This window comes from Choloepus didactylus, chromosome 1 (assembly GCF_015220235.1).
Source record: "Choloepus didactylus isolate mChoDid1 chromosome 1, mChoDid1.pri, whole genome shotgun sequence".
Lineage (NCBI taxonomy): Eukaryota > Metazoa > Chordata > Mammalia > Pilosa > Megalonychidae > Choloepus > Choloepus didactylus.
This window is the reverse complement of record NC_051307.1, coordinates 85915058-85934271: the sequence shown is the minus strand read 5'-3', so window position 1 is coordinate 85934271 and position 19214 is coordinate 85915058. Positions and strand designations below refer to the sequence as shown.

The following is a 19214-nucleotide window of genomic DNA, read 5'->3' as shown; positions in this document are numbered from 1 at the left end:
GTTTGATTCAACAAGCCAGCATATCTTCATATCCTCATGGTTAACAAAATGTTGAAATACTATATAAGAAAACTTTCTCTTGAAGTACAGAGTCTAGAAAACACCAAAGATTTGGTTATTATTTGATTTTTATTACTGAAAATCCTTTCAAATTATTGGGAATGTAAGGAAAATATATCACTTTCCTCATGAATCACACGTTGGGAGAAGCACAGACTACTGGAATTCTTTACGATGATTTGTACAGCTTCTCTAAAAAAAAAATCATAATCTGAAAAAAACAACACAAATATTAATGATTATGTCTTCTTTTAGAAACATTCATTACTAGATCAATAAACCCCAAAGTACTGTGATACAATGACCCAGATCCCTGGTTTTAAAGTTAGATAGCCCCAGACACATCCCAGCTTTGCCCCTTATGAGCCTATGATTGAAAAGTTCTTTAGTTCACAGGGTCTCAGTGTACAAACTTTGGCACTTTTTAAAAACTTTACATTAACTGGCTCATAATTGAAAACTTTATATACATTGTAAAAAAGTCAAACTACCAAAGGATGTAAACACGAGGAAAGTAAGTCTCTTTCCCCCAGGCCTGACCTCCAGTCCCTGGGTTTCCACGCCTAGCAACAACTACTTACCAATTTCTGTTTACCTTTCCAGAAATATTCTGTATATATTGTAGCCATAATGCATGTATACATGTGTTTGGATATATACCTACACACTTCTAACTTTTAATTGTGAAATATGACCGTATAGGAAAACACATAAAACAAATGTGCAGCTTAATGAATAATACAAAGCATTTATCTGTGTAATACCAATCAAGTCAAAAAACAGAACGTTACCCCATAGGTGCTCACTTACCCCTTCACAATCACAACCCTCTCCAGCCCCACTAAAAGTAATAGCTATTCTTATTTTTATGATAATCACTTCCTTGCTTTTCATTATACTTTTACCTCCTCAATATGCATCCCTAAACACCATAGTTTAGTGCTACATGGTTTTGAATTTTATATAAATAGATTATACTACAGAATGTTTTGGACTTGACAACTTTCAATCACTCGATTTGTGAGATTCATCTATGTTGCATTTAGTTCTACTTCATTCATTAATTGCTGTAGAGCAGGGAAAGGGCCATATAGTAAATATTTTAGACTTTATGGGCCAAGAGACAAAATCAAGAATATTACGTAGGTACTTACATAACGAGGGGAAAAAATTTCACAAATTTTTTATTAATGAAATTCAAAATATAATAATAATTGACCACAATGTTTTGTAATACAGGTCTACTAATTAGAAGAATGGAATTCTTTTTATAGGGATAACATTTGCTTAATTGGGGTTCAAATAATCAAAGTCAATTACAAATGTTCATCCATTAATGGTGATCTGTAGGGAGATTCTTTTGCCTATCTCATCTTTAAAAATGTCTTTTCACAGATGGGTACTCTCAAAACTGATACTAATCCATGAGCATATGCTTCTAATTGTGCATGTTTACTGCTTAGAAGGCTGTTATGGAATTCCACCAGGTTCTTTTCTTGATATTTTCCCTTTAGAATGTCATCGCAATTCAGATTAATTACTTCAAATTGAAGCTTAGGTGGACATTCCTCCATTACAGTTAAATGGGGTTTTAAGTATGGAAATTTCCCTTGCACTTGCAGCAACATTCAAAAAACACTACTGGAAGTGTGGTGTAAGCTCAGGAAATATTTTTGCTGCAAATTTGTGAGGAATGGAGATCTCACTTTTTGTTTTAAATTTTTACAGCATAGGAAGTGTAAAGCAGTTTAACATTACTTGTGATTCAAATGTTAGTTGTCATTGAAATGACTCTACTACAGTATAAATTCTGCATATAAGCTCTGTTTTGCCTTGTAATTTAGGTTGGATTCATCAAGAAACATTATAAAATCTGTAGCAAGAGCTGATTTCCAGTCATTCAGTATTAAATAATAGAGGTTGAAGGTAGTTTTCTCATTCAGAAAAATTTCAATTTTGATCCTGAACTAAAAAAAAAAAAAAAAAATCACCCTAAAACTTCACTACTACTAAACCATTGAACTTCAGTGTGATAGGGTTTCAGGATATTTAGCTTCCATTGCTAACAAAAAATTCAAGGAAGGATCTGACAATGATTAAATCCACACTGTAAATTACGTTTATCAATGACACTACTGGTGCAATAATACATGATAGATTCAAACATTTCTCAACCAGAAAAATGGCATCTACCAAAAACCTAAGGCTTATTATATTCTGTGGAGAAAACTGGCCTTATGTTTGGGCTCCTCTGTATTCTAATCCATCATGCTAGCTCAAACAGACTTTAAAAGTTTCTAGTTTCTGTTTCTTGTAAAGCCTTCTGCTTTTTGTAAGCCTGATTCTTAGCTTGTGCCCAGACTTGGCCAATGCCCCATGGAAAGCAAATGACCAGTAATCTCAGCTCACTCAGGAAGGATTCTTTCCTCTCTAAAATTTTAGTTCATTTAATCCCCTTTGCTCCCACAGCTCTCCAATGTCTTTAAAAACATGACATTTACAATTTATCTATTATTTTCAATAATCATTGCAGTGAGAGGATGGCTTATAGCCAGGTACCTCTACATCCTACCTAGAATCAGAAGTCACATGTCTATTTTCTGCTTCATTAATTTATGTTATTTTTATTTCCTTCTTTTTACTGTTTCGGATCTATTTTTCTGTTTTCCTTCTAGTTTCTTGAGAAGGATGCTTAATCTCTATTTTCAGCTTCTCTAATAAGTGCCTTTAAGACTATAGATTTCCATTTAAGAACCATTTAGCAGCATTCCACAAATCTGATATATAGCATTTTTGTCATTTTTCAGTTTAAAATAGTTTATATTTTCTATTCTGATACCCTGTTTGATCAACAGTTATTTATAACTGTATTTCTTAACTTCCAAACATATTGGAATTATTTTATTATTTAATAGCCTCACTGCATTTTTATCAGAGAACACACTGTATGATTTCAGCTGTTTGAAATGGTTGAGGCTTACTTTATGACACAGTGTATTGTCAGTTTTAGTAAACATTCTGCATGTGCTTGAAATCAGTAGGCATTCTGTAATTGTTGGGTGTAATATCCTTAATTGTGGATCTCAAATGTTCCATTATTTTGCTGTTTGCACCATCAGTTCCTGATAAAAGTTGTTAAAATTTCCCAACATTATTGTGGATTGGTCTTTCTTTCCTTGCAGTTCTGTTAAATTTTGCTTCATACAGGTAGAGGCCAAGTTATTAGATATATTCAAATTGTGACTTAATATGTCTTCCTGCTGAATTAAATTTATATCTTTGTGAAGTGTCCCTCTTTCTCTCTAGTAGTGTTTTCTGCCTTAATATCTTCCTTGTCTGATATGAATATAGCTACATCAGTTTCCTGTGGATAGTTCAGTGCTGTTTAGATTACTATTACCATTTATTATTGTTGTTGTTTTATGCAGTCAGTAATTATTGATAAACAACCCATGTATTTATCCTTCATTTATCTTCAACCTTCCAACTGTTGGGACAATTTTCCTTCTGCTTGAAGAATACTCTTTAGTTTTTGTTGTGCAGATCTCCTAGTTGACAACTTTTCTCAGTTTTCATTTATTAAAAAATGTCTTTATTTTACCATCATTCTTGAAAGATGATCTTTATTGTTTCTGATGAGAAGTCAACTATAGGCTTAATTGTTGCTCTTCTGAAGATAATTAATATTTTCTCTCCTAATGCTTTTAAGATTGTTTACTTTTCCTTGGTTTTCAGATGTTGTACTAATATGTATCTAGGTATAGGTTTCTTTTTATTTATTCTGCTTGGGGTTATGAAGGTTCCTTGAACAATAAGCTTTTCATTGCTTTTAGAAAATTCTTATTGCATACAGCATCCAAACATATTTTTCCTGCCTTTAGCAGTCAAATTTCTTGAATCAGTGGTCCATGTCTTCTACCCTTTCCCCCTATTATAAGCATTATTAAGGAATCTTCATCTCTAATCGTCCTCTCTTCTATAATTTCCATCCCTTTGTCTCTTTGTGCCTCTTTCTGGATATTTTCTTTTGGCTTATCTTCCAATTTACTAGTTTTCTCTTCATTTATTTCTCCTTTGCTCTTAAATTTACTCACTGAGTTTCCCATTTTGGCTACTGTATTTTTTTTTTCTTTTTTATTACAGAAGTTGAGGGTTACAGAACACGCATAAAATACAGGATTCCCATATACCACCCATTTTTATAATTGTACTGTTAACTATATTCCATAGTTTAAACTAGAGTTCACAGTTTGTGTTGTATAGTTCCATGGATTTTAAAAAACATTTTAATCTATTACCACATATACAAACTAAAATTTCCCCCTTTTAACTACACTCAAATATAGAATTCAGTGCTGTTAATTATGTTCACACTGTTGTGCTACCATCACCATCATCTATTACCAAAAGTTTCAATCACCCCAAATAGAAGTTTGCCAATTCTAATTATTTCATATCAGTGAGATCATAGAATATTTATCCTTTTGTGTTTGGCTTATTTCACTCAAAATGATGTCTTTAAGGTTCATTCATATTGTCACATATATTAGAACTTCATTCTTTTTATGGCTGAATAATATTGTGTGTATATGCCATATTTTGTTTACCCATTCATCTGTTGATAGATGTTTGGATTGCTTCCATTTTTGGGCAATTGTGAAAATGTCATTATGAACATCAGTGTACAAATATCTGTTGGAGTCCCCACTTTCAGTTCTTTTGGGTATATGCCTAGAAGTGGGATTGTGAGGTCATATGATAATTCTGTATTTAACTTTCTGAGGAACTGCCAAACTGTCTTCCACAGTGGCTGCGCCATTTTACGTTCCCACCAACAATAAAAGAGTATTCTTATTTCTCCACATCCTCTTCAACATTTGTAATTTTTTTTTGTTTTGATAGTAGCCATTCTAGTGAGTGTTAAGTGGCATCTCATTGTAGTTTTGATCTGCATTTCCCTAATATCGAATGATGTTAAGCTTCTTTTCATGTGCTTTTTAGCCATTTGTGTATCTTCTTTACAGGAATGTCTACTCAAGTCTCTTGTCCATTTTAAAAATGGGCTTTTTGCGTGTGTGTTTTTGTTGTTGAGTTGAAGAATTTTTTATACATTCTGGATATTAAACCCTTTTGGGATTATGTGGCTTCCAAATATTTTCTCTGGTTGAGTAGGTTGTCTTTTCACTTTCATGATAAAGTCTTTGATGCACAAATGTTTTTAATTTTGATGAGGTCCCATTTATCTATTTCTTCTTGCGTGGTTTGTGCTTTGGTGCAAAGTCTAAGAATCTATTGCCTAACACAGGTCCTGGAGATGCTTCTCTATGTTTTCTTCTAGGAGTTTTATAGTTCTAGCTATTATATTTATGTCTTTGATCCATTTTGAGTTGAGTTTTGTATATGGTGTGAGGTAGGGGTCCACATTCTGTTTTTTGCAAATGGAGATCCTGTTTCCCTAGCACCATTTGTTGGAGAGATGATTCATTCCCAATTGGGTGGTCTTTACCCCTTATCAAATATGAGTTGGTTTAAATGTGAGGGTTGACTTCTGAGCTCTCAATTCAATTCCATTGGTCTATATGTCTGTCCTTATGCCAGTACTATGCAGTTAGGTTACTGTAGCTTTGTAAAAAGTTTTAAGATCAGGAAGGGTGAGTCCTTCAACTTTGTTTTTCTTGTCAAGATGTTTCTGGCTATTCAGGGCCCCTTACCCTTCCATATAGATTTGATGATTGGCTTTTCCATTTCTGCAAAATCAAGTTGTTGGAATTTTGATTGGGTTTGTGTTGAATCTGTTAACTGCTTTGGGTAGAACTGACAACAATACTTAGTTAACCAATCCACGAACATGGAATGTCCTTCCATTTAATTAAGTATTCTTTGACTTCTTTCAGCAATATAGTTTCAAATGGACAAGTCCTTTACATCCTTGGTTAGATTTATTCCTAGATATTTGATTCTTTTAGTTGATATTGTGGTAATTAAAATTTTTTTTTTCAGATTGTTCATTGCTAGTGTATAAAAACACCACAGATTTTTGGAAGGTGATGTTATACCCTACATTGCTGAATTATTAGCTTGAGGAGCTTTGTTTGGGATTTTACAGTATTTTCTGTATTTAGAATCATGTCATCTGCAAATAGAGAAAGTTTTATATCTTCCTTACCAGTGTGGATCCCTGTTATTTCTTTTTCTTGCCTAAATACTCTGGCAAGAACTTCCAGTACAATGTTGAATAACAGTGGTGACAGTGGGCATCCTTATCTTGTTCCTGATATTAGAGGGGAAAGGTTTCAGTCCTTCACCATAAGTAGAATGTTAGCTGTGGGTTTTTCATATATGCCCGTTATCAGATTGAGGAAGTTTCCTTTTGTTCCTAGTTTTAATTGTTTTTATCAAGAGGTGGTGCTGAATTTTGTCGAATGGTTTTTTTTGCATCAATTGAGATGATCAGGTGGGTTTTTTTTCCTTCTTTCTGTTAATGTGGTGTATTACATTAATTGATTTAAAGAAATTTTTTTAGCTTTATCAAAAAATTAAAACAAAAAGAAAAACCACACATCATTTCAAACAAAACAAAGGATTAAGAAAAACAAATAACCTAAAATAACTACTTTGCTTCCAACATGTTCCTACCACACCCCAAGAAAATTAACAAACCATAATCAAACAAAGGCATAAGAAAAACCAAATAACCTAAAATAATTACATTGAAACTATTTTTTTTTTTTTATTGCAATAGCTTATTTTCTTACGTTGAGCCATCATTGCATACCTGGAATAAATGTCACTTGATCATGTTGTGTAATTATATTTAATATGTTGTTTAGATTAGGTTTGCTAGTATTTTGTTGAGGATTTTTCCATCCATATTCATAAGAAACACTGGTCTGTAGTTTCCTTTTCTGTGGTATCTTTATTTTGCTTTGGTATGAAGGTGATGTTGGCCTTGTAGAATGAGTTAGAGAATATTATCTCCTTCTCAGTTTTTGGAAGAATTTGAGCTGTATTGGTGCTCTTCTTTCTTGGGAGGTATGTTTGCTTTGTTTTTGTTTTTTTTTTTTCCATGGTGGACTTTATTTTTTTATTTTTTTTAACTTTATCAAAAAAATTTAAAAAACAATTAAAAAACAATATTTCAAACAAAACCAAAATGCAGGAATAAAGTAACCTAAAATAACTACATTGCTTCCAACATGTTTCTACCCTACCGCAAGAAAATAAACAAACAATAACCAAACAAAGGAATAAGAAAAAATAACTACATTTCTGCCAACTTGTTCCTACCATACCTCCAAAAAATTAACAAACCATAGTCATTCCTGAGCATTTCTTGGGAGGTTTTTGATTGCTAAGTCAATCTCTTTACCAGTTATTGGTTTGTTGAGATGTTCTATTTCTTCTTGAGTAAGTGTAGGTAGTTGGTGTGTTTCTAGGAGTTTGTCCATTTCATCCAGGTTATTTAACTTGTTGGGATAAAGTTTTCAAAGTATCTTTTACAGTCCTTTTTATTTCAGTGGGGTCTGTAGTAATGTCCCTCTTTTCATTTCTGATTTTAGTCATTTGTGCCCTCTCTTTTTTACTTTGTTAGTCTAGCTAAAGGTTTGTCAGTTTTACTGATCTTTTCAAAGAACCAACTTTTGGTTTTGTTGGTTCTATTTTTTTTTTTTAATTCTCTATTGCATTTATCTCTGCTATAATGTTTGTTATTTCCTCCCTTCTGCTCACTTTGGGTTTAGTTTGCTCTTCTTTTTCTTGTTCTTCCAGCTTTGAGGTTAAGTCTCTGATTTGAAATTTTCTTCTTTTTAAGTGTAAGGATTTAGAGCTATAAATTTCCCTCTCAGCACTGCCTTTTCTGCATGCCATGTTTTTGGTATACTGCATTTTCATTTTCATTTGCTTCAAGATATTTCCTAGTTTCCTTTTTAACACATTGGTTGGTTGAGTACATTGTTTAATTTCCACATTATTTGTGAATTTTCCATTTCTCCCTTTGTTATTGATTTGTGTCTTCATTCCATTGTGTTTAGAGGAGATGCATTGTATGATTTCAATTTTTTGAAGTTGTTGAGACTTGTTTTGTGACCTAAGATATGATCTAACATGGTGAATGATCCATTTGCACTCAAGGAGAATATGTTTTCTCTTGCTGTTGTGTGAAGTGTTCTATATATGTCTGTTAGGTCTAGTTGGTTTAAAGTATCATTCAAGTCTGGATTTCTTTATTGATCTTCAGTCTAGATGTTCAATTCATCATTGAAAGTGGCATATTAAAGTCTCCTGCTATTAATTTCCTGTCAATTTCTCCTTTCAAATCTGTCAATATTTACTTCATATATTTTAAGACTCTGCTGTTAGGTGTTCATATATTTATGATTGTTATGTCTCCTTGTTGAATTGACCTTTTTTTCAATATATAAGGACTGTATTTATACCTCAAAACTGTTTTATGACTTAAAGTCTATATTTGATATTACTATAGCTACCTTAGCTCTGTTTTGGTTACTACTTGTATGGTATGCATATAATTGGATTATTCTTTTCATCTATTCTGCCAATCACTGCCTTTTTTTTTTTTATCATCATTTTATTGAGATATATTCACATACCACGCAGTCATACAAAACAAATTGAACTTTCGATTGTTTACAGTACCATTACACAGTTGTACATTCATCACCTAAATCAATCCCTGACACCTTCATTAGCACACACACAAAAATAACAAGAATAATAATTAGAGTGAAAAAGAGCAATTGAAGTAAAAAAGAACACTAGGTACCTTTGTCTGTTTGTTTGCTTCCCCTACTTTTCTACACATCCATCCATAAACTAGACAAAGTGGAGTTTGGTCCTTATGGCATTCCCAATCCCACTGTCACCCCTCATAAGCTACATTTTTATACAACTGTCTTCGAGATTCATGGGTTCTGGGTTGTAGTTTAATAGTTTCAGGTATCCACCACCAGCTACCCCAATTCTTTAGAACCTAAAAAAGGTTGTCTAAAGTGTGCGTAAGAGTGCCCACCAGAGTGATCTCTCAGCTCCTTTTGGAATCTCTCTGCCACTGAAGCTTATTTCATTTCCTTTCACATCCCCCTTTTGGTCAAGAAGATGTTCTCCATCCCACGATGCCGGGTCTACATTCCTCCCCGGGAGTCATATTCCACGTTGCCAGGGAGATTCACTTCCCTGGGTATCTGATCCCACGTAGGGGGGAGGGCAGTGATTTCACCTTTCAAGTTGGCTTAGCCAGAGAGAGAGGGCCACATCTGAGCAACAAAGAGGCATTCAGGAGGAGACTCTTAGGCACAAATACAGGGAGGCCTAGCCTCTCCTTTGCAGCAACCGTCTTCCCAAGGGTAAAACTTATGGTAGAGGGCTCAACCCATCAAACCACCAGTCCCCTATGTCTGTGGTCATGTTAGCAACCATGGAGGTGGGGTAGGCGAATACCCCTGCATTCTCCACAGGCTCCTCAAGGGGGCACTACATCTTTTTTTTTTTTTTCCTTGTTTGTCTTTTTTCTTTTTTTTCTTTTTTTTTTTTTTAACTTTCCCTTCTTTTTTCAAATCAACTGTATGAAAAAAAAAGTTAAAATGAAAACAAACATACAATAAAAGAACATTTCAAAGAGACCATAGCAAGGGAGTAAGAAAAAGACAACTAACCTAAGATAACTGCTTAACTTCCAACATGTTCCTACTTTACCCCAAGAAAGTTACATAATATAGCAACATTTCAGTGAACTTGTTCCTACTACATCCATCAGAAATTAACAGACCATAGTCATTTCTGGGCATCCCCAGAACGTTAAATAGCTTATCTGTTCTCCTTGGATTATTGTTCCCCCTTCCTTAATTGCTCTCTACTGCTAGTTCCCCTACATTCTACATTATAAACCATTTGTTTTACATTTTTCAAAGTTCACATTAGTGGTAGCATATAATATTTCTCTTTTTGTGCCTGGCTTATTTCGCTCAGCATTATGTCTTCAAGGTTCATCCATGTTGTCATATGTTTCACCAGATCGTTCCTTCTTACTGCCGCGTAGTATTCCATCGTGTGTATATACCACATTTTATTTATCCACTCATCTGTTGAAGGACATTTGGGTTGTTTCCATCTCTTGGCAATTGTGAATAATGCTGCTATGAACATTGGCGTGCAGATATCTGTTCGTGTCACTGCTTTCCGATCTTCCGGGTATATACCGAGAAGTGCAATCGCTGGATCGAATGGTAACTCTATATCTAGTTTTCTAAGGAACTGCCAGACTGACTTCCAGAGTGGCTGAACCATTATACAGTCCCACCAACAATGAATAAGAGTTCCAATTTCTCCACATCCCCTCCAGCATTTGTAGTTTTCTGTTTGTTTAATGGCAGCCATTCTAACCGGTGTTAGATGGTATCTCATTGTGGTCTTAATTTGCATCTCTCTAATAGCTAGTGAAGCTGAACATTTTTTCATGTGTTTCTTGGCCATTTGTATTTCCTCTTCAGAGAACTGTCTTTTCATATCTTTTGCCCATTTTATAATTGGGCTGTCTGTACTATTGTCATTGAGTTGTAGGATTTCTTTGTATATGCAAGATATCAGTCTTTTGTCAGATACATGGTTTCCAAAAATTTTTTCCCATTGAGTTGGCTGCCTCTTTACCTTTTTGAGAAATTCCTTTGAGGTGCAGAAACTTCTAAGCTTGAGGAGTTCCCATTTATCTATTTTCTCTTTTGTTGCTTGTGCTTTGGGTGTAAAGTCTAGGAAGTGGCCTCCTAATACAAGGTCTTGAAGATGTTTTCCTACATTATCTTCTAGGAGTTTTATGGTACTTTCTTTTATATTGAGATCTTTGGTCCATTTTGAGTTAATTTTTGTGTAGGGGGTGAGGTAGGGGTCTTCTTTCATTCTTTTGGATATGGATATCCAACTCTCCCAGCCCCATTTGTTGAAAAGACCATTATGGCTCAGTTCGGTGACTTTGGGGGCCTTATCAAAGATCAGTCGGCCATAGATCTGAGGGTCTATCTCTGAGTTCTCAATTCGATTCCACTGATCTATATGTCTATCTTTGTGCCAGTACCATGCTGTTTTGGCAACTGTGGCTTTATAATAAGCTTCAAAGTCAGGGAGTGTAAGTCCTCCCACTTCGTTTTTCTTTTTTAGAGTGTCTTTAGCAATTCGAGGCATCTTCCCTTTCCAAATAAATTTGATAACTAGCTTTTCCAAGTCTGCAAAGTAGGTTGTTGGAATTTTGATTGGGATTGCATTGAATCTGTAGATGAGTTTGGGTAGAATTGACATCTTAATGACATTTAGCCTTCCTATCCATGAACATGGAATATTTTTCCATCTTTTAAGGTCCCCTTCTATTTCTTTTAGTAGAGTTATGTAGTTTTCTTTGTATAGGTCTTTTACATCTTTGGTTAAGTTGATTCCTAGGTACTTGATTTTTTTAGTTGCTATTGAAAATGGTATCTTTTTCTTGAGTGTCTCTTCAGTTTGTTCATTTCTAGCATATAGAAACATTACTGACTTATGTGCATTAATCTTGTATCCCGCTACTTTGCTAAATTTGTTTATTAGCTCTAGTAGGTGTATCGTTGATTTCTCAGGGTTTTCTAGATATAAGATCATATCATCTGCAAACAATGACAGTTTTACTTCTTCTTTTCCAATTTGGATGCCTTTTATTTCTTTGTCTTGCCGGATTGCCCTGGCTAGCACTTCCAGCACAATGTTGAATAACAGTGGTGACAGCGGGCATCCTTGTCTTGTTCCTGATCTTAGAGGGAAGGCTTTCAGTCTCTCACCATTGAGTACTATGCTGGCTGTGGGTTTTTCATATATGCTCTTTATCATGTTGAGGAAGTTTCCTTCAATTCCTACCTTTTGAAGTGTTTTTATCAAAAAGGGATGTTGGATTTTGTCAAATGCTTTTTCAGCATCTATTGAGATGATCAATTGATTTTTCCCTTTCGAGTTTTTAATGTGTTGTAATACATTGATTGTTTTTCTTATGTTGAACCATCCTTGCATGCCTGGAATGAACCCCACTTGGTCATGGTGTATGATTTTTTTAATGTGTCTTTGGATTCGATTTGCAAGTATTTTGTTGAGGATTTTTGCATCTATATTCATTAGGGAGATTGGCCGGTAGTTTTCCTTTTTTGTAGCATCTTTGCCTGGTTTTGGTATTAGATTGATGTTAGCTTCATAAAATGAGTTAGGTAGTGTTCCATTTTTTTCAATGTTTTGAAAGAGTTTGAGTAAGATTGGTGTCAGTTCTTTCTGGAAAGTTTGGTAGAATTCCCCTGTGAAGCCATCTGGCCCTGGGCATTTATTTGTGGGAAGATTTTTGATGACTGATTGGATCTCTTTGCTTGTGATGGGTTGGTTGAGGTCTTCTATTTCTTCTCTGGTCAGTCTAGGTTGTTCATATGTTTCCAGGAAATTGTCCATTTCTTCTACATTATCCAGTTTGTTGCCATACAGTTGTTCATAATATCCTCTTATAATTTTTTTAATTTCTTCAGGATCTGCAGTTATGTCACCTTTTTCATTCATTATTTTGTTTATATGGGTCTTCTCTCTTTTTGATTTTGTCAGTCTAGCTAGGGGCTTGTCGATCTTGTTGATCTTCTCAAAGAACCAACTTTTGGTGATATTTATCCTTTCTATTGTTTTTTTGTTCTCTATGTCATTTATTTCTGCTTTAATCCTTGTTATTTCTTTTCTTGTACTTGGTTTAGGATTGGTTTGCTGTTCATTTTCTAGCTTCTTCAGTTGATCCATTAGTTCTTTGATTTTGGCTCTTTCTTCCTTTTTAATATATGCGTTTAGTGCTATAAATTTCCCCCTTAGCACTGCTTTTGCTGCATCCCATAGGTTTTGGTATGTTGTGTTCTCATTTTCATTCGTCTCTATATATTTAGCAATTTCTCTTGCTATTTCTTCTTTAACCCACTGATTGTTTCGGAGTGTGTTGTTTAACCTCCAGGTATTTGTGAATTTTCTAAGTCTCTGATGGTTATTGACTTCTAATTGTATTCCATTGTGGTCAGAGAATGTGCTTTGAATAATTTCAATCTTTTTAAATTTATTGAGGCTTGTTTTATGTCCCAGCATATGATCTATTCTGGAGAAAGTTCCGTGAGCACTAGAAAAGTATGTGTATCCTGGTGATTTGGGATGTAATGTCCTGTAGATGTCTGTTAAATCTAATTCATTTATCAGATTGTTTAGGTTTTCAATTTCCTTATTGGTCTTCTGTCTGGTTGATCTATCTATAGGAGAGAGTGATGTGTTGAAGTCTCCCACAATTATTGTGGAAACATCAATTGCTTCCTTTAGTTTTGCCAATGTTTCTCTCATGTATTTTGTGGCACCTTGATTGGGTGCATAGACATTTACGATTGTTATTTCTTCTTGCTGAATTGCCCCTTTTATTAGTATGTAGTGGCCTTCTTTGTCTCTCAAAACATCCCTGCATTTGAAGTCTATTTTATCTGAGATTAATATTGCTACACCTGCTTTCTTTTGGCTGTAGCTTGCATGAAATATTTTTTTCCATCCTTTCACTTTCAGTTTCTTTGTGTCCCTGTGTCTAAGATGAGTCTCTTGTATGCAACATATTGATGGTTCATTTTTTTTGATCCATTCTGCGAATCTATATCTTTTAATTGGGGAGTTTAATCCATTTACATTCAACGTTAAAACCGTGAAGGCATTTCTTGAATCGGCCATCTTATCCTTTGGATTATGTTTGCCATATTTTTCCCTCTCTCTATTAATATCCTTTATTGTACCCATACCGAATCTCTTTAGTACTGAACCTTTCTCCAAGTCTCTCTGTCCTGTCTTTGTTTCTCTGTCTGTAGGGCTCCCTTTAGTATCTCCAGTAGGGCAGGTCTCTTGTTAGCAAATTCTCTCAGCATTTCTTTGTCTGTGAAAAATTTAAGCTCTCCCTCAAATTTGAAGGAGAGCTTTGCTGGATAAAGTATTCTTGGCTGGAAATTCCTCTCACTCAGAATTTTAAATATATCGTGCCACTGCCTTCTCGCCTCCATGGTGGCTGCTGAGTAGTCACTACTTAGTCTTATGCTGTTTCCTTTGTATGTGGTGAATTGCTTTTCTCTTGCTGCTTTCAGAACTTGCTCCTTCTCTTCTATGTTTGACAGTGTGATCAGTATATGTCTCGGAGTGGGTTTTTTTGGATTTATTCTATTTGGAGTTCGCTGAGCATTTATGATTTGTGTATTTATCTTGTTTAGCAGATTTGGGAAGTTTTCCCCAACAATTTCTTTGAATACTCTTCCTAGACCTTTACCCTTTTCTTCCCCTTCTGGGACACCAATGAGTCTTATATTCGGACGTTTCATATTATCTATCATATCCCTGAGGTCCATTTCGAGTTTTTCAATTTTTTTCCCCATTCTTTCTTTTATGCTTTCATTTTCCATTCTGTCATCTTCCAGGTCACTGATTCGTTGTTCAACTTCCTCTAGTCTTGTACTATGAGTGTCCAGAATCTTTTTAATTTGGTCAACAGTTTCTTTAATTTCCATAAGATCATCCATTTTTTTATTTAGTCTTGCAATGTCTTCTTATGCTCTTCTAGGGTCTTCTTGATTTCCTTCATATCCCGTACTATGGTCTCATTGTTCATCTTTAGTTCTTTGAGTAGCTGCTCTAGGTGTGTCTCTTCTGGTCTTTTGATTTGGGTGCTTGGGCTTGGGTTATCCATATCGTCTGGTTTTTTCATATGCTTTATAATTTTCTGTTGTTTTTGGCCTCGTGGCATTTGCTGAACTTGATAGGGTTCTTTTAGGGTTTGTAGACCAGTTGAAGTCCTTATCTCTAATTTATCAGATCTACAGCTTCGTGGAGTACACTTTCTCTAAGTAACCAGCAGGTGGCGTCCACGAGCCACCTGTTCTCCACAAGCCAGATCTCCCCTGCTTAGCCTTTTTGGTGAGTGGGGGAGTGAGTCTTGTGGGGCCCAATTGGTGTACCAAGCTTTCGTGTGTAGTTGGTGTTGCCTGCCCTGTATGTGGGGCGTGTTTCTGGGCAGTCGGGGAGGGGGGGTGGCCCTAACAATCAAATCTCCCTGATGATCCTAGAGTTTTAAAGCTACTGCAATAGTCTAATCCTTCAGTTCAGTCCTGCCACAGTTTGTCTCTGCCACTGACCCACAAGTCTTTGGTATTGGCGTATGGCTCCTGAGACTTGCAAGTGGGCCCCTCTTCCAGGCTGTGCACCCCGGGTCCTCTGTTGAGGGATGACTGTGCTATGTCACAGGTGAGTGCCGTCCCCCCAGGGCAGTTCTGGGCTGCTGGGCTGTGTTGGGAGGCTCCCAGTCTGCTCAAATGATGGCTGAATGGGGCTCTGTTAATTCACACTGCTCCACCTTCCCAGCTCTGGGACATTCAGCTGAGGTTGCAGGGAAGGCTAATGTCCACGCCCAGTTTTGTGGTGTGTGCCTGTTATTTGAAGCACTTCCGTCACACTGGGTTGTCTGGGGCAGCTCTGGGCTATGGGTCTGGCGATGGGCAGGAGTGTTTCCTGTCCACCAGGATGGTGGCTGTGAGCGGACACCCCCCTTTTCTTGGGAAGTTGTGTTGTTTAGTGAATTTTCTCAGCCACTGGATTATTGCCTTTTGTCTCAGAGCTCTCTTAGTTCTGCTCTTGACTTGACGTGCCCAAATTGCAATTCTTTGAAGCTTTCTGTATTGAGCTTCTTAGAGTAATTGTTTTAGAAAAAGCAAAAAGGATTTAAAAAAAAAAAAAAAAAACGGCCCTCCTCAGAGATCTAATGGGTTATTGAAATGCTAATAGACAAAGCAACCAGGGCCATTAAGGAAAGGTGCACATGGCAGAGAGATCAGCCTTGCTTCGGGATTTGCATATGCGCCTCAAGGCCTGATCTCCGCCCTTCCCCTTTCTGTGTTCACCAGAACTCCAAAAATCCTCTGCTTTTATTTTGGAGTTTTTCGTGTTGTTTTTTTTCTATGCCTGTCTCCTCTCTGCTGGGCTGGCTGCTCTCAGAGTCTCTGGTGTCTGGTCTCAGTCTATCTATGGTTGGAGTTTGAATCAGTAGAATGAGTTTCCGATAAGAGCAGCCACTGTAATTCTCCCTTCTCCTTCCTGGAGCTGACAGCCCCTCCTCCCCCGGGACTGAGCCTGGCAGGGAGGGGCGCGGGTCCCCTGGCCGCAAAAACTTACAGATTTCGCTGATCTCAGCAGTTCCACGTTTTCATGAGTGTTGTATGAAGTATGCCCAAAGACAGATTGCTCTGTGGTGTCCAGTCCACGCAGTTCCTGGCTTTTTACCTACTTTCCTGGAGGAGTAACTAAAACATACAGCTCACCAGTCTGCCATCCAATCACTGCCTTTTAATTGAAGAGTTTAATCCATTTACATTTAAAGTAACTAATGATAATGCAGGGTTTTCTTCTGCCATTTTTCTATATTGTCTTTGTAAGTCTTATACCTTTTTTATTCCTCAATTCTTCCATTAATGCCTACTTTCATGTTTATTTGTTTTTTTGTATTGTATTACATTGATTCTCTTCTTATTTCATCTGCATATATTTTTCATATATTTTCCTTGTGATTTCCATAGAGCTAAAAGTTCACATTCTAAATCTATAAAAATCATATGTTATTTGATACTAACTTGACTTCAACAGCATACACATACACTGTTCCTATACTCCTCCAACCCCCTACTTTTTTCATATTTATTACAAACTATACCTTTATATATTGTATGTCCATAACCATAGATTTATCACTATTCTCTATGCATTTACATTTTAACCCCTGTAAGAAGTAAAAAGTGGAGCTACATACCAAAAAATACAAAATATAATAGCATTGGCATTTATCATTACCAAATGGTTACCTTTACCAGAGATCTTTATCTCTTTATGCCACTTAGAACCACTCTCTAGCATCCTTTCCTCTCAGTCTGAAGAACTTCCTTTAACGTTGCTTGTATGGCAGGTCTAGTGTGATGAACTCCCTTGTTTACCTAGGAATGTCTTAATCTCTCTCACAATTTTGAAAGAAAGTCTCAGCAAACATAAGATTCTTGGTTGGCAATTATTTTCTTTCAGCACTTCAAGTATTTCAAGTCACTGTCTTCTTGTCTTCACTGTTTCCCATGAGAAACTGGAACTTTATCTAATTGGGGATCCCTTGTACATAACATGTTGCTTTTCTCTTGCAGCTTTCACAACTCTCCCCTTGTCCTTTGCATTTGACAGTTTGATCAATATGTGGTGTATTTTTCTTCAAGTTTATCCTGTTTGGTGTTCTCTGGGCTTCTGGATGTGCATATTTACCTCTTTTGGTAAGTCTGGGAAGTTTTTTTGTCATTATTTCTTTGACTATTCCTTCTGCCCCTTTCTCTTTCTTCTTCTGGGGCTCTCATACTGAGTTTATTGGTATGCTTGATGGTGTCCCAGAGTTCTCTTAGGCTATTTTTGCTTTCCACAATTCTTTTTTCATTTCTGCCCCTCAGCCTGACTCATTCAATTGTCTTGTCTTTGAGTTTGCTGATTCTTTCTTCTGCCAGCTCCAATCTGTTGTTGAAACTCTCCTAGAAATTTTTCATTTCAGTTATTGTGGTCTTCAATTCACTTGTTCTGTTTGGTTCCTTTCTAAAATTTCCATCTCTTTATTTAGAGCCTCATATTGCTCATTCATTGTTTTCCTGATATCCTTTAGTTCTTTCTCTGCATTTTCCTTCAGCTCTTTGAGCATATTGAAGATCATTTTTTAAAAGTCTTTGTCCAATACTTCCACAGTTTGGTCTTCTTCATTGGTATTTTCTGGATTTTTATCCTCTTCCTTTGGTTGGGCCATTATTTCCTGTTTCTTTGTCTTGTACTCTTTTGTTGCACTTTACATTTTCATGTCTTAAAATGTTAGCTCTGGTACATATTCCCTTAAATATCTGTTTTCTGAGCTTGTCACCAGCTGGTGATATGACAGAGATTTTCTTGAATGTCAGCCCCCCTATCCAGAAGGTCTGCCAAGGTGAATGCAAAGTGCAGGGTCCTCTGTCTTTTTCTGGTCCTGTGTCTTATGCTTATGCCTGCCAGTGGCTTAGGAGTTCCCCTGTTGACAGGGGTGTGAGTGCCCCTCTATTTCCCTGGATACAGACCTTCTCCCACTCCTGGATTTTCCACTGCTGGACTTGAGGCAGGGAGGCTTTTGCCCCGGCCATCTACTTTCATTGTTTTAAGCTGCTTTTACTTGGAGGACAAATTCTAAGGGGGAGGGCATGCTGGAGAGGAGTTTCCCAAGTCAGTCTTTCACAGACAGAACAAGGACAAGGCCAAGTACCACAAAGGGAGCACTGGCCACTTCCAAACTGCCCTGGAGAAGGGATGAGGAAGGGGCCAGGAAGGGTATCAGGTGCTTCTTCCATGGGTCCCCAAAGCTGTGCTTTCTTGAACTGCCCAGAAAATGCAGTCCTTCAATTGCTCTCTGTGGCTCTGAGGAAGCATACCATCTTTAGGTTTCCTCTGCTGCTCTTGTTCAGGATGGGTTGGAACCATGACCACCTTCAGAGCCAGGCCCCAGTGATCTGAAGTCGCTAATCAGAAGCCATGATCAGTAGTCACTCCACGCCCACCCTAGATCTTGGGGAAACAGATTTTTATGTCCCTTTCTGGCACCAGCAATCTACGCCACTGGCCAGGCCCCAATGAGAGTGAAGCACAGGTACCAGTAACTGCCATGTGGAGAGAGCAATTTATTGGTATTTATAATAATTATCATCCTCTTCCTCCTGCTCTTACATGGATGCTGTACAGTGTTCTACTAGACTACAGAGTTTCAAAATAGTTGATTTAGACAATTCCTGCCTGTTTAATAGTTGCTCTGTGGAGGGACTGATCCTGGAGTGTCCTACTCTGCCATCTTCCCACCTTCCTATTATATTTTTCTTCAAATCTGACATATCTTTTTTTTGTTCCTAGTTCTCTTGAAAATTTCAATATTGAGTTTCATCTCATCGAACACAGTAAGCGTAGTTATTTTAAAGTATGTGTTTTAATAAGTGTTTCTATCATCTGTTGTTTCTGCTGCTGCTTATTCAAGTTATCATGTTTACTTATGTGCCTGGATATCTTTAATTGTG

At 36.6% G+C, this 19214-nt stretch overlaps 1 protein-coding gene across 4 annotated transcripts in view; it reads right to left on the bottom strand.

Moving 5' to 3' along the window:
• Positions 1–19214, bottom strand: part of CFAP91 (cilia and flagella associated protein 91) — a 110260-nt gene that overhangs the window by 11980 nt on the left and 79066 nt on the right. For 3 of the 4 annotated variants that reach the window (XM_037836175.1, XM_037836188.1, XM_037836195.1), the window contains one exon: positions 132–271. The exons of the other annotated variant lie outside the window; for it this stretch is intronic. The gene's annotated coding sequence lies outside the window, so the exon portion shown is untranslated. Of the gene's footprint in view, positions 1–131; positions 272–19214 lie in introns of those variants that run through there. 4 annotated transcript variants of the gene reach the window in all.